The sequence below is a fragment of the Eurosta solidaginis genome, chromosome 3 (genome assembly GCF_040869045.1).
Source record: "Eurosta solidaginis isolate ZX-2024a chromosome 3, ASM4086904v1, whole genome shotgun sequence".
In the NCBI taxonomy this organism is placed as follows: Eukaryota; Metazoa; Arthropoda; class Insecta; order Diptera; family Tephritidae; genus Eurosta; species Eurosta solidaginis.
The window spans coordinates 118846875-118856780 of record NC_090321.1 but is presented as its reverse complement, the minus strand read 5'-3'; the positions used below and the strand labels follow the sequence as shown (position 1 = coordinate 118856780).

At 41.8% G+C, this 9906-nt stretch overlaps 1 pseudogene; it reads left to right on the top strand.

Annotated features, from left to right (window-relative positions):
* The first annotated feature begins 796 nt into the window (after nucleotides 1–796).
* Nucleotides 797–8540, top strand: LOC137245983 (T-complex protein 1 subunit eta-like; annotated as a pseudogene).
* The last annotated feature ends 1366 nt before the right edge of the window (nucleotides 8541–9906 follow it).

Below are 9906 nucleotides of genomic sequence, written 5' to 3'. Positions count from 1 at the left end.
AGCAATCCACAGGTGGCCAGCGGGATCCCGAAGTCCCTACAGCCATCTTCATCCGGTTCAGTTGTACCGATGCGGGCTAAGAGATCCGCTTGACAGCTGATGGTGTTGCTCAACGTCAATTTGCACAGCCGTATAAGTTTTGCGGCGAAACCAAATTCAGACATAGCGGCATATAGGCAGCTCCTTTTCGTGCTGTCGAAGGCGGCTTTAAAGTCGACGAAGAGGTGATGTGTGTCGATTCTCTTTTCACGGGTTTTTTCCAAGATTTGGCGCATTGTGAAAATCTGGTCGATGGTAGATTTACCAGGTCTGAAGCCGCACTGATAAGGTCCAATCAGCCGGTTCACGGTGGGCTTCAACCTTTCGCACAATACACTTGAAGGGACCTTATATGCGATATTAAGAAGGCTGATTCCACGATAGTTGGTGCATTTTGCAGTATCCCCCTTCTTGTGGACTGAGCAAAGAACACTTAGATTCCAACCGTCGGGCATGCTTTCGTCCGCCCATATTTTGCTAAGAAGCTGCCGCCGAACTTGAATAGCTCCGCAGGCAATCCATCAGCGCCCACGGCCTTGTTGTTTTTCAATCTGGTTATTGCTATTCTAACTTCATCATAATCGGGCGGGGGGACATATATTCCATCATCATCGATTGCGGGATCGGGTTCTTCATCTCTGCGCGGTGAATTGCTGCCTCCATTTAGGAGAGCAGAGAAGTGTTCCCTCCATAATCTAAGCACTCTCTGGACATCAGTTACAAGGTCGCCGTTTTCATTCCTACAGGAGTTTGCGCTGCCACAGCAATGTCCTCCAAACTTATTCATCAACAAAAAGATTTCTTTTCTAAAATGGTTGTGGAGGCTGTACTTTTCTTTGGTGGACCCAACGTCATACAAAAAATATAAAATCGCAATTTTAAATATAGAATTGGTTGAATTCCAAGCGTGACAATGCTGAAGTACGTATTGATAATGTTCAAGAGTATCAGAAAATTATTGATGCTGAATGGCGTATTATGTACAATAAACTAGCCAAGTACGACGCCAATGTTGTGTTATCTAAACTACCAATTGGTGATGTTGGTACACGGTATTTTGCAGATCGTGAAATGTTCTCTTAGTGTACCAGAAGAAGATTTGAAACGTACAATGAAAGCTTGTGGTGGTGCTGTTATGACTACAGCTAATGATATTAATTCAAGTGTTTTAGGTCAATGTGATTACTTCGAAGAACTTCAAGTTGGTGGTGAACGTTTCAACATTTTCCAAGCTTTGATATGATATTGATATGATATTTCAACATTTTCCAAGGTTTGATAGTGGGTTTGACATTGATTTTATTTTCATAATTTATAATTATTTAAAGGTTGCGTTAATGTTAGAATATGTACATTGCTTTTACGTGGCGGGTGCCGAACAATTTTTGGAAGAAACTGGGCTTCATTACATGATGCTATAATGATTGTGCGGCGTACAATTAAAAATGATTCTGTTGTTGCTGGTAAGTCAAATTACAAATTGAAGAAAAAAAAAAAAACAATGTAATCTTAGGGCCTCATTCTCATTACGAAACGAACTTTCGTTTGCGTATCAGAGACGAATCGTTAGTGTATTTGCACTATGTTAAACGATGGAAACTTATCACTTGACAATTACTTTTGCCTTCCTGTTAGTTAGAAACGTAAAGGCCGAACGAAAATGATAGAGAATACCATTGCTAGACGAATACAGAACGAAGCCCTTAAATAAGTAATATAATGAAAAATTGTGTCCAACTGCCGAAGAAAAAAACCATAAAATTTGTGTCAGTGAAATGATAATTATAGCTTTTGATTGTTAGTTTGGAGGCATCGCCTTCGAGTGCTTCCTGATCGTATATGCCGTTTCTTTTGCCAACTACCTATAAGGCGTTAAACTGATGAGTACTTTGGTTACGGCTAATACTGCCGCTTGGAAAACGCTACAGTAATCCGGCAGCCTGTAGGATCTGCTTGTTTCCGGATCAGCACAGTATACCGCAGACCCTACTCCTTCCACTACTTTGGAACCATCTGTATACACATGTATCGCCTTGTCCGCCATTTGAGCACCCTTGCGCCAACAGTCCGCCTCTGGCTTTAAGATCGCCCTCGAAGCGCAGATAGGGAATCAGGTAGTCTGTTCGTCTTGTGATTGATGACGCTATACTACTATGGGCATATGGTCGACGCTTTTCTATGAGATTCTCTTCGCCGTGGAAATTTCACGCTTGTAGATCCCTGTACTCGTCCCGACACGCTTCGCTTTCCTCGGTCTGCGTGAGCTTAAGTATTTCTTTTACCTGTCTTCTTAGAAGACTCAGCTCATTGCTCTACCATGGCGGCTTTGCTTTTCCTCTGAATCTTCTGAGAGGGCAAGCTTTGTTACACGCAGTCATAAACGTCCTTGTTAGGAATTCATTCGACTCCTCCAGTTCCTAACTGGGGTTGTCCCAGTTTTGTTTCTACCTGTTTCTGTAATTTAGTCCAGTTCGTTGACCTAGGGTTTATAAAAGTTCCTCCCTTCTCTACCCTCTTTAGGGGGATGCTGAAGCTGATATACGCATGGCCGGAGAAGGATGGTCTAGCAAGAACCATCCAATCATGTCTTGATATATCACGTCCGGAGCTCAATGTAATATCCAGAACATTGCTGGATGTTGGACCAATGTATGTAGGGACATTTCCCCTGTTGCCTATCTGCAAATTGGTTTGCAGGATGTAACAAAATAGAGATTCGTCTCTCTCATTCGTATCTGTTCCTCCCCACGCATTGTGGTGCGGATTTGCATCTGCGCCTATGACCAACCACCTTTGCGCCTTTCCTCCTGTACTAGCCTTCTGCACTCCATCGGTGGAACCTCCGCAGCATGGGCCATGTAGCAGGACGCCAGGATAAATGCCTGCTTATTCTTTTGCTCAGCGGCCACCACTACGAGGTCATTAGTAGTGTAATTACGCAGCATATTTGAATGCAGCTGTTTCCTTACCATTACTACAGCTCGCACCCGTCCTTCCGTTTGCGCATAGTAAATGCCAAATCCGCGCGCACTAAGTCCAGAAACCTTTCCTCCCGGTGAGAGCCACGTCAAACGAACTCTCCTCAAGGGTTAGGAGGAGTTCGCTCGAAGCCACTTTACTGTCTTGGGGATTTATCTGTAGTACTCGCAGCATCATTGGGCTGTTTGTCCCCCTCCAACACCTTTTGGTTTAGAGTATTCGACGCCCCCTTCAGCCTCTCGTAACTGTTGTGCCGGGTGTTCCTCTGTGCGAGTCACAGCACCATTTGGCGGTTGGTCCTCTTCTAACACCTTCGTGGTGACGTTGGGGACCTCCACCTGTTTTTTTCCCCTTAGGCTTTTGATGTCCTTTTCGACTTCGACCGCCTCTAGCGCGTTAGGGGTTTTATCCTCAGGACTTCTTTTCCTGAGTCGCATGTAAATTTTGCCAGTGCCAAAGGACATTTTGCCAAGCTGCGTGTGCAAAATATCCTCCGCCTGCTTGTTTATTTGGAAGATGTAGAACTGGCCATCCTCGGTAGGCCGAGATACAGTAAGTACCTTCCAATCCTGTGCCGGTATGTTCGGATTCTGATTCTGCAGAAGTCGCAGTGTATCTTTCGACTTCATCACGCATGGTATCCATACCTTAACTTTCGGTACCGTGGGGATTTGGCTTATCCACTACCTCAAACCGCGCGTTCGTGCCTTGCCTTTGGAGGTTTGGAACCATTCCTCCAGCCACCACAAGCTCGTGATGTTGTTGCACGCTATCATATTCACACCAGTATACCATCCCCGCGATTCAAAGGATGGAAGGGGCTTAGGGGGCTTGGTTGTTCTCGCATCATCTTAAGCATTAAACTAATAAGCTCCCTTTCTACAGATATCCACCTTTCAATAGTCATCTGTCTGAAAGGACTGCTACGATCAACCAGCGCCACAGTCTGTGACTGCTTTGCCACGTCACTCATCTTCTCGGGTAAAGCCGGAGTTTTAGTGTTATCTCGCTTTGGCACCTCCGAGAAGGCCGGAGTCTTAGCTTTAACTCCCTTTAGCACCTCCGAGAAAGCCGGAGTCTTATCGTTATCTCCCTTTGGCTTATCTCCCTCTTCCGTAGTTGGAACTTCCCCCTGACTCGCAGCTTTCGAGGTAGTTGCTACCTCACTATTGGGGCCCAACTGTCTTACTTGTCTTGTCTATGCGACTGCCCTGCCTCGCGGCTTCGGGACTGGGTTCTTTCTACCTCTTGAAAGCAGGCTTGTCGCCTTCCGTCGAACGATGCCTCTTCATTCTGCCATTAGACGCTTCTTCCTCCTCGTACCGGTTGCACAACCGAGGGTTTCTAGCAGCAAACCTTTTGAACTGCCTTCGACCTACTTCTACCTCCTCATGGGCCCATTCCAAGCGCTCGATCTCCACTTCTGTTGGGTCGACCACTGCTCCCAGGCGTTGGACAATTTTTAGTGCTGCATGGTACTGCGAGAGAGCTCTTTTACTGCCTCTGCTCCGTACCCTTCTCCACTCTTCTAATCCGTTTTCATTTGTGTGCTTTTACAACACGGAGTTCATTCATCAGCATCAGCACTACTCTCGCTCCCCGATTCCGACGCATCGCTTAATACGTATTCGTCGTCCTTGGCTTGCGACTCAGTATTCCTCTTATCATCCTCCTTATTACAATTTGGCAATGAGTCGTTCATCTTGGTCGTATGACCACCTGCCCGACAAGGCGGGCTCGCCGGTCCAGTATTATATACGGGGAAAGAACCGTCAGCCATAGCAGCGCTCCTTACTGTGGTAAGGCCATCAATACTTTCCGAGGTGGCCCGGAATCGGGAAGGCTCCGTTCGAATATAGCCGAATTTATCCCCTGGCTGCAAATCGTCCAATAGGGACGGTCCGCATAACACCCTGGATTAGGGGGTTGGCAGTTCTTGGTCACCGACATCTCGCCGCCCTCCTATGAGGCGAAACGGCGTAGATGCCAGTCCTAAACAGCTCCGTATAGTCGGGTGCTATGCAGATCGGCTAAGCCCTCACACCAACGACAAGGTGCCTACCCTAGTGAGGGAGAGATTGGGGAGATAGCTGTTTATTTTATAACAAAGCTCATCGATGTAGGAAACAATAGCATTGGCGTAGAAGCAATAGTGACTCCTTCTGGTGGTAAAGGTAGCTATTGATATGTAGAAGTTAAACAGAAATTTAATGGCGGCCACCGTGGTGTGATGGTAGCGTGCTCCGCCTACCACACAGTATGCCCTGGGTTCGCACCCCGGGCAAAGCAACATCAAAAATTTTAGAAATAAGGTTTTTAAATTAGAAGACAATTTTTCTAAGCGGGGTCGCCCCTCGGCAGTGTTTGGCAAGCGCTCCGGGTCTATTTCTGCCATGAAAAGCTTTCAGTGAAAACTCATCTGCCTTGCAGATGCCGTTCGGAGTCGGCATAAAACATGTGGGTCCCGTCCGGCCAATTTGTAGGGAAAATCAAGAGGAGTACGACGCAAATTGGAAGAGAAGCTCGGCCTTAGATCTCTTCGGAGGTTATCGCGCCTTACATTTATTTATTTTTTTTTTTATAAACAGAAATTTAAATATGAGTTTTTTTAAGTTATTGCAAAAAAAAGCGTTGAGGATTTTTAATATCTTATGAGGCACTTTCGTACATGTTTCTAAGAATGAAGAATGTGACCTATTCAAACTATACTTTAACATACAATACTTTACCCCATTTTAACACAACTATCATTTTCTGATTTTATTAAATTTTATAAAATGTTTCTTTGGCTTCGCATTTTCTCCAATTTTTCAATAACTGTGAAAAGTTGGTCACAGCTTGACTCGGAGCATCTATTCAATAGCTCTCTAGTGGTGATGGTGACAGCAGAGAAACCCAACTGTTTACAAATGTTACACTTCAAAAAGAATCAAAATATCTGCCATTGCGTCTACGGCTCAAATATACTCAGTATACGAATAAATCGAACGCACCTAATTGTCTGCCTAATGGATAGTATACATATTCATGATATACGAGACATCAAAATGTTACATCAAATTGAAAATATTGCACCAAACGAACTGGATGGGTTTAGAGGGTGAGTTATTGAATAACATACGAAAACCACTTTAACCCATCTATTTATTTGCATTACAGCTGAAGCTTTACAAACAACAAAAATTGCTGGCGCCAAGCAATTGGAAAAAGCAGAGAAGCATTCATCGCACTGTACGGATGGTGCAAAGTCAGAAACTGCTGTTGTAACTGCTGCCAACGACACAACGGTCATCTCTACTTCGCCGAGTAGCGGCTCGTCCGACTATCTATCGAAGACAGTATCACCATATTTTTTGCCAACACAGGTTAGTGATGTGCTTGCGCAGGAAAAGATATCAATTAGAAAACAAAAACCAATTAAGCGAGAGTATTTATTATTAAAATACTTACTTTTCTTTATATCAACTGTATTAATTTAAGTTGCAATTTCATGTACATATATAATAAGGTATGTAGTGATCCTATCGCTGTCGCAATTAGACTTGAAACCAATCAATACTCCTGCTAAGGCTTGCAGAATTATTGCTTGAATGATTAGATTTAGAACAATCATAAGTCTGACTCAGTTACTAGTCCTATATTTTTAAGTTCATATTTTACTTTAGTTTATTACTTTCAAATTCAATTACGACAGCAATCGGATTCCACGACACCTTTTAATATTCTTGATCTGAAAAAAGAATAAATCTAATCTAAATTTTTACTTAGCTCTAAGTTGTAGATTTAAATTGATTCAAATAATCAAATTTTTTATTCGAACCCATGGAAACAACTCAAATTTTGCATGAATATAGCACACTTCTGAATTGTCCAAATATAAAGTTAGCTGCTGCAGCAATATAGCTCAAAGCAATTAATATATGTATTTTTTATGTAGTTATTAATGTATTTACTTTTACTTTTTTATATTAAATGTACTAATTTAAGTTGCAATTTCATGTACACATGAGGCTCCAAGATGCAAAACCAGATAAATGTTTATATTATAAGTTATGTTTGGTTATTATAATTAAAAATAAATATTGAAAATAAAATTTTTTTGGTTGATATTTTATTCATGTGGCTGCTCCAGGTAAAGTAAATCGGCAGGTAAAATTCAAGTTATATGGCGGTTATACAAATGGTAAAAGCGCAGTAAAATTTATTGTCAAAAGACTGGGATGCACGGTAACATTAATAGGAACGAAACGGAAAATTTGGTCGCAAAAGTGCATCGCCTCATGCACAAATGACTATGAATATAATCGCTGCAAAAAGTCACAATAACCGCAAAATGACTAGTCAAATGACGTGAAGAGTTTTTGCAAGGTGGTTATGGCGTTAGTGCTATGGTATGGCACCATTAATCGATTACATTGATTTCCATAAGGTAGGTTCGATCAGCTGTTTTATCTGTATATTGTGCTATGGTTATAAGTCACCATTAATTGTCCATTTACCCAGAAAAAATCTAGTGACTGAAAATGGCGACCAACAACAAAATATCCCACATTGTACCACAATTGTTAGTATGACAGAATGAGATGGCCTAATTGAAATGTCCGATCCATATATGCTTGCCTTTTCTTACAAGATATGTACCCTCAAACGTCACAAAAATTTTCTGCGAATCCGCCATTTGTTGTTTTCAGCTTTAAACCGCAAGCGCAGCAACAGCAGAGTAATAAAAATTGATTTACAAATAATTTCGGATATAATAAAACTAAATTTAAATTAAGTGTTGTGTGCGCTACTGTATTTGCATTTTATATTAATAATACATTTATATTTTCCACAAAGGAGCAAAAATCAAGTAAGTTTTAATGCGATATGGGAAAAGCCGTTTTCAGGGAAATCTAACATCATTTTCCCATATCGCTACACATCATTCATTCATTTTCATTACTGGTACTACAAAATCTGCATCGTTCAATCTGTTATATTGTAGAATTTGCTTTAATATAATTTGAATTAATAAAAAACTATTATTTACAGCATATCGAAAATTTGTCCCCATAGGTAATTTCACGTCAGGCAACAATCAATATTGGCAGGATTGGACACGGTAAGTCCACTGTTGTGAAAGCTATTTCCGAAGTTCAAACGAAAAGTCATTTTTTATGCAATGGCACGACAGCAGCAGCAACAACCTATCTGCCAATGCCACAAAAGTTGGGCTATCCACCACAATCTGGTCCACCTGGTTGCCCTCCACAACCTCAACATCCACGCTATCCTCTACAACAACCAAGTGCACCAGGTGGTTACATGGGTCAAATGATGCCACCAACACAACGTGGACAGGCGCCAATGCCCAGTCAGCCACCCATGCCGGGTCAACCCCCAATACCCGGACATCATGGTTATAATGTATGCCAATACATCTAATATATTTCAAATATTACTGATGATTATTTTTGTATTATTTTCTTTAGCAACCACCTGCACCTGGTACTGGTATATATCAACAGCCGCAACAGTAGCCAGACGCCGTTTAGATCCCAATCAGATGCCTAATCCGATAAGGGTTATCGTTGAAAATCAAAATAGCGCTGGTGGTGCTTTTATTACTAATGAACGGGGTTTATTACCAAAGTAATGGCCGGTGGTGTCCAATATAAAATAATACATCTGTATAAGGACAATATTTAAGATTTTATTAATTGACTTTATTTGATCGCAAACAGTAGATACACACGAATGAATATATCAGAAAACGCCATTTTAGTATATCTCAGCTGCCAATCGTTTCCAGTGTTGCCATTGCGTTTATTTTCATCTGGGCTGCCAGGTCTCCACACCCCTCCCTTGTTTTTCAATTTCAAAATTCTTTTTGGATTAATATTTCCTGGTTCATAATTCGTTGCTGTAGAAGATGGGGCTGGGGCTTCCGGTTCCGAAAACTTGGTAGTTGCCGAATCAAGGACAGGAATTCTTTTCACGTGACTTATGTTTCGCCGGAAGACTTTGCCATTACCACGAATTACAACATCGTTTCCACTACGGTCTATAACCTCATATTCCACACTATCAAAATTAGTCGTCAGCTTATTTGGAAACAGAACATTACGAAGAAGGACCTTATCGCCGATCCGAATTTCGCTGTCTTTTGCTCCTTGATTCGTGTCCCCTTTTCTTTGTTCAGCATGTCCCTGTCTTTAACCTCTTCAACCAAAATGTTCTCCTTAATGTCATGAATTGATGGTATTTTATCTCTCAGCCGTCTTTTGAATAATAACTCCGATGGTGATTTACCAGTAGTCCCATGAGGAGTGATATTATACATTAGAATGAACTTTTGTATCTCCTTTTTATAATCTACTCCCCTCGAGTGAGCAATCTGCAATCGCTTAAGAATTGAACGAATCATATTTTCCACTTCGCCATTAGCTTGTGGCCAATAAGGTGGAGACGTCATCAGAATCTTTAAAATTCATCGCCGACAAACTGGCGTCCATTAATAGCGGTCTCGAGAACATCTCTTCTAAAATATCAATTATTACCGTGGATGTAATTTTTCCCACAAATTTCAACTCATGATATCTCGAGTAATAATCAATTACAACAAATATATATTCATGACTCGGCAACGGTCCCAACAGATCCATGGCTAAGCATAGCCAAGGTCCTTCTGGTAGAGTGCGCCTGTTCATTGGGACAGGTGGATTTGGTCGTGATACTAATAAACATTCATGACAGCGTTTCACAAACTTCTCGACATCTCGATCGACTAAGGGCCACCATAACTTAGATCGGACTCGTCGCTTCATTACAGTTTCTCCTGGGCGCCCTTCATGTGCTAATTCTAATACCCTGGACCTCAAATTAGATGGGTTTACTATTTTAGTT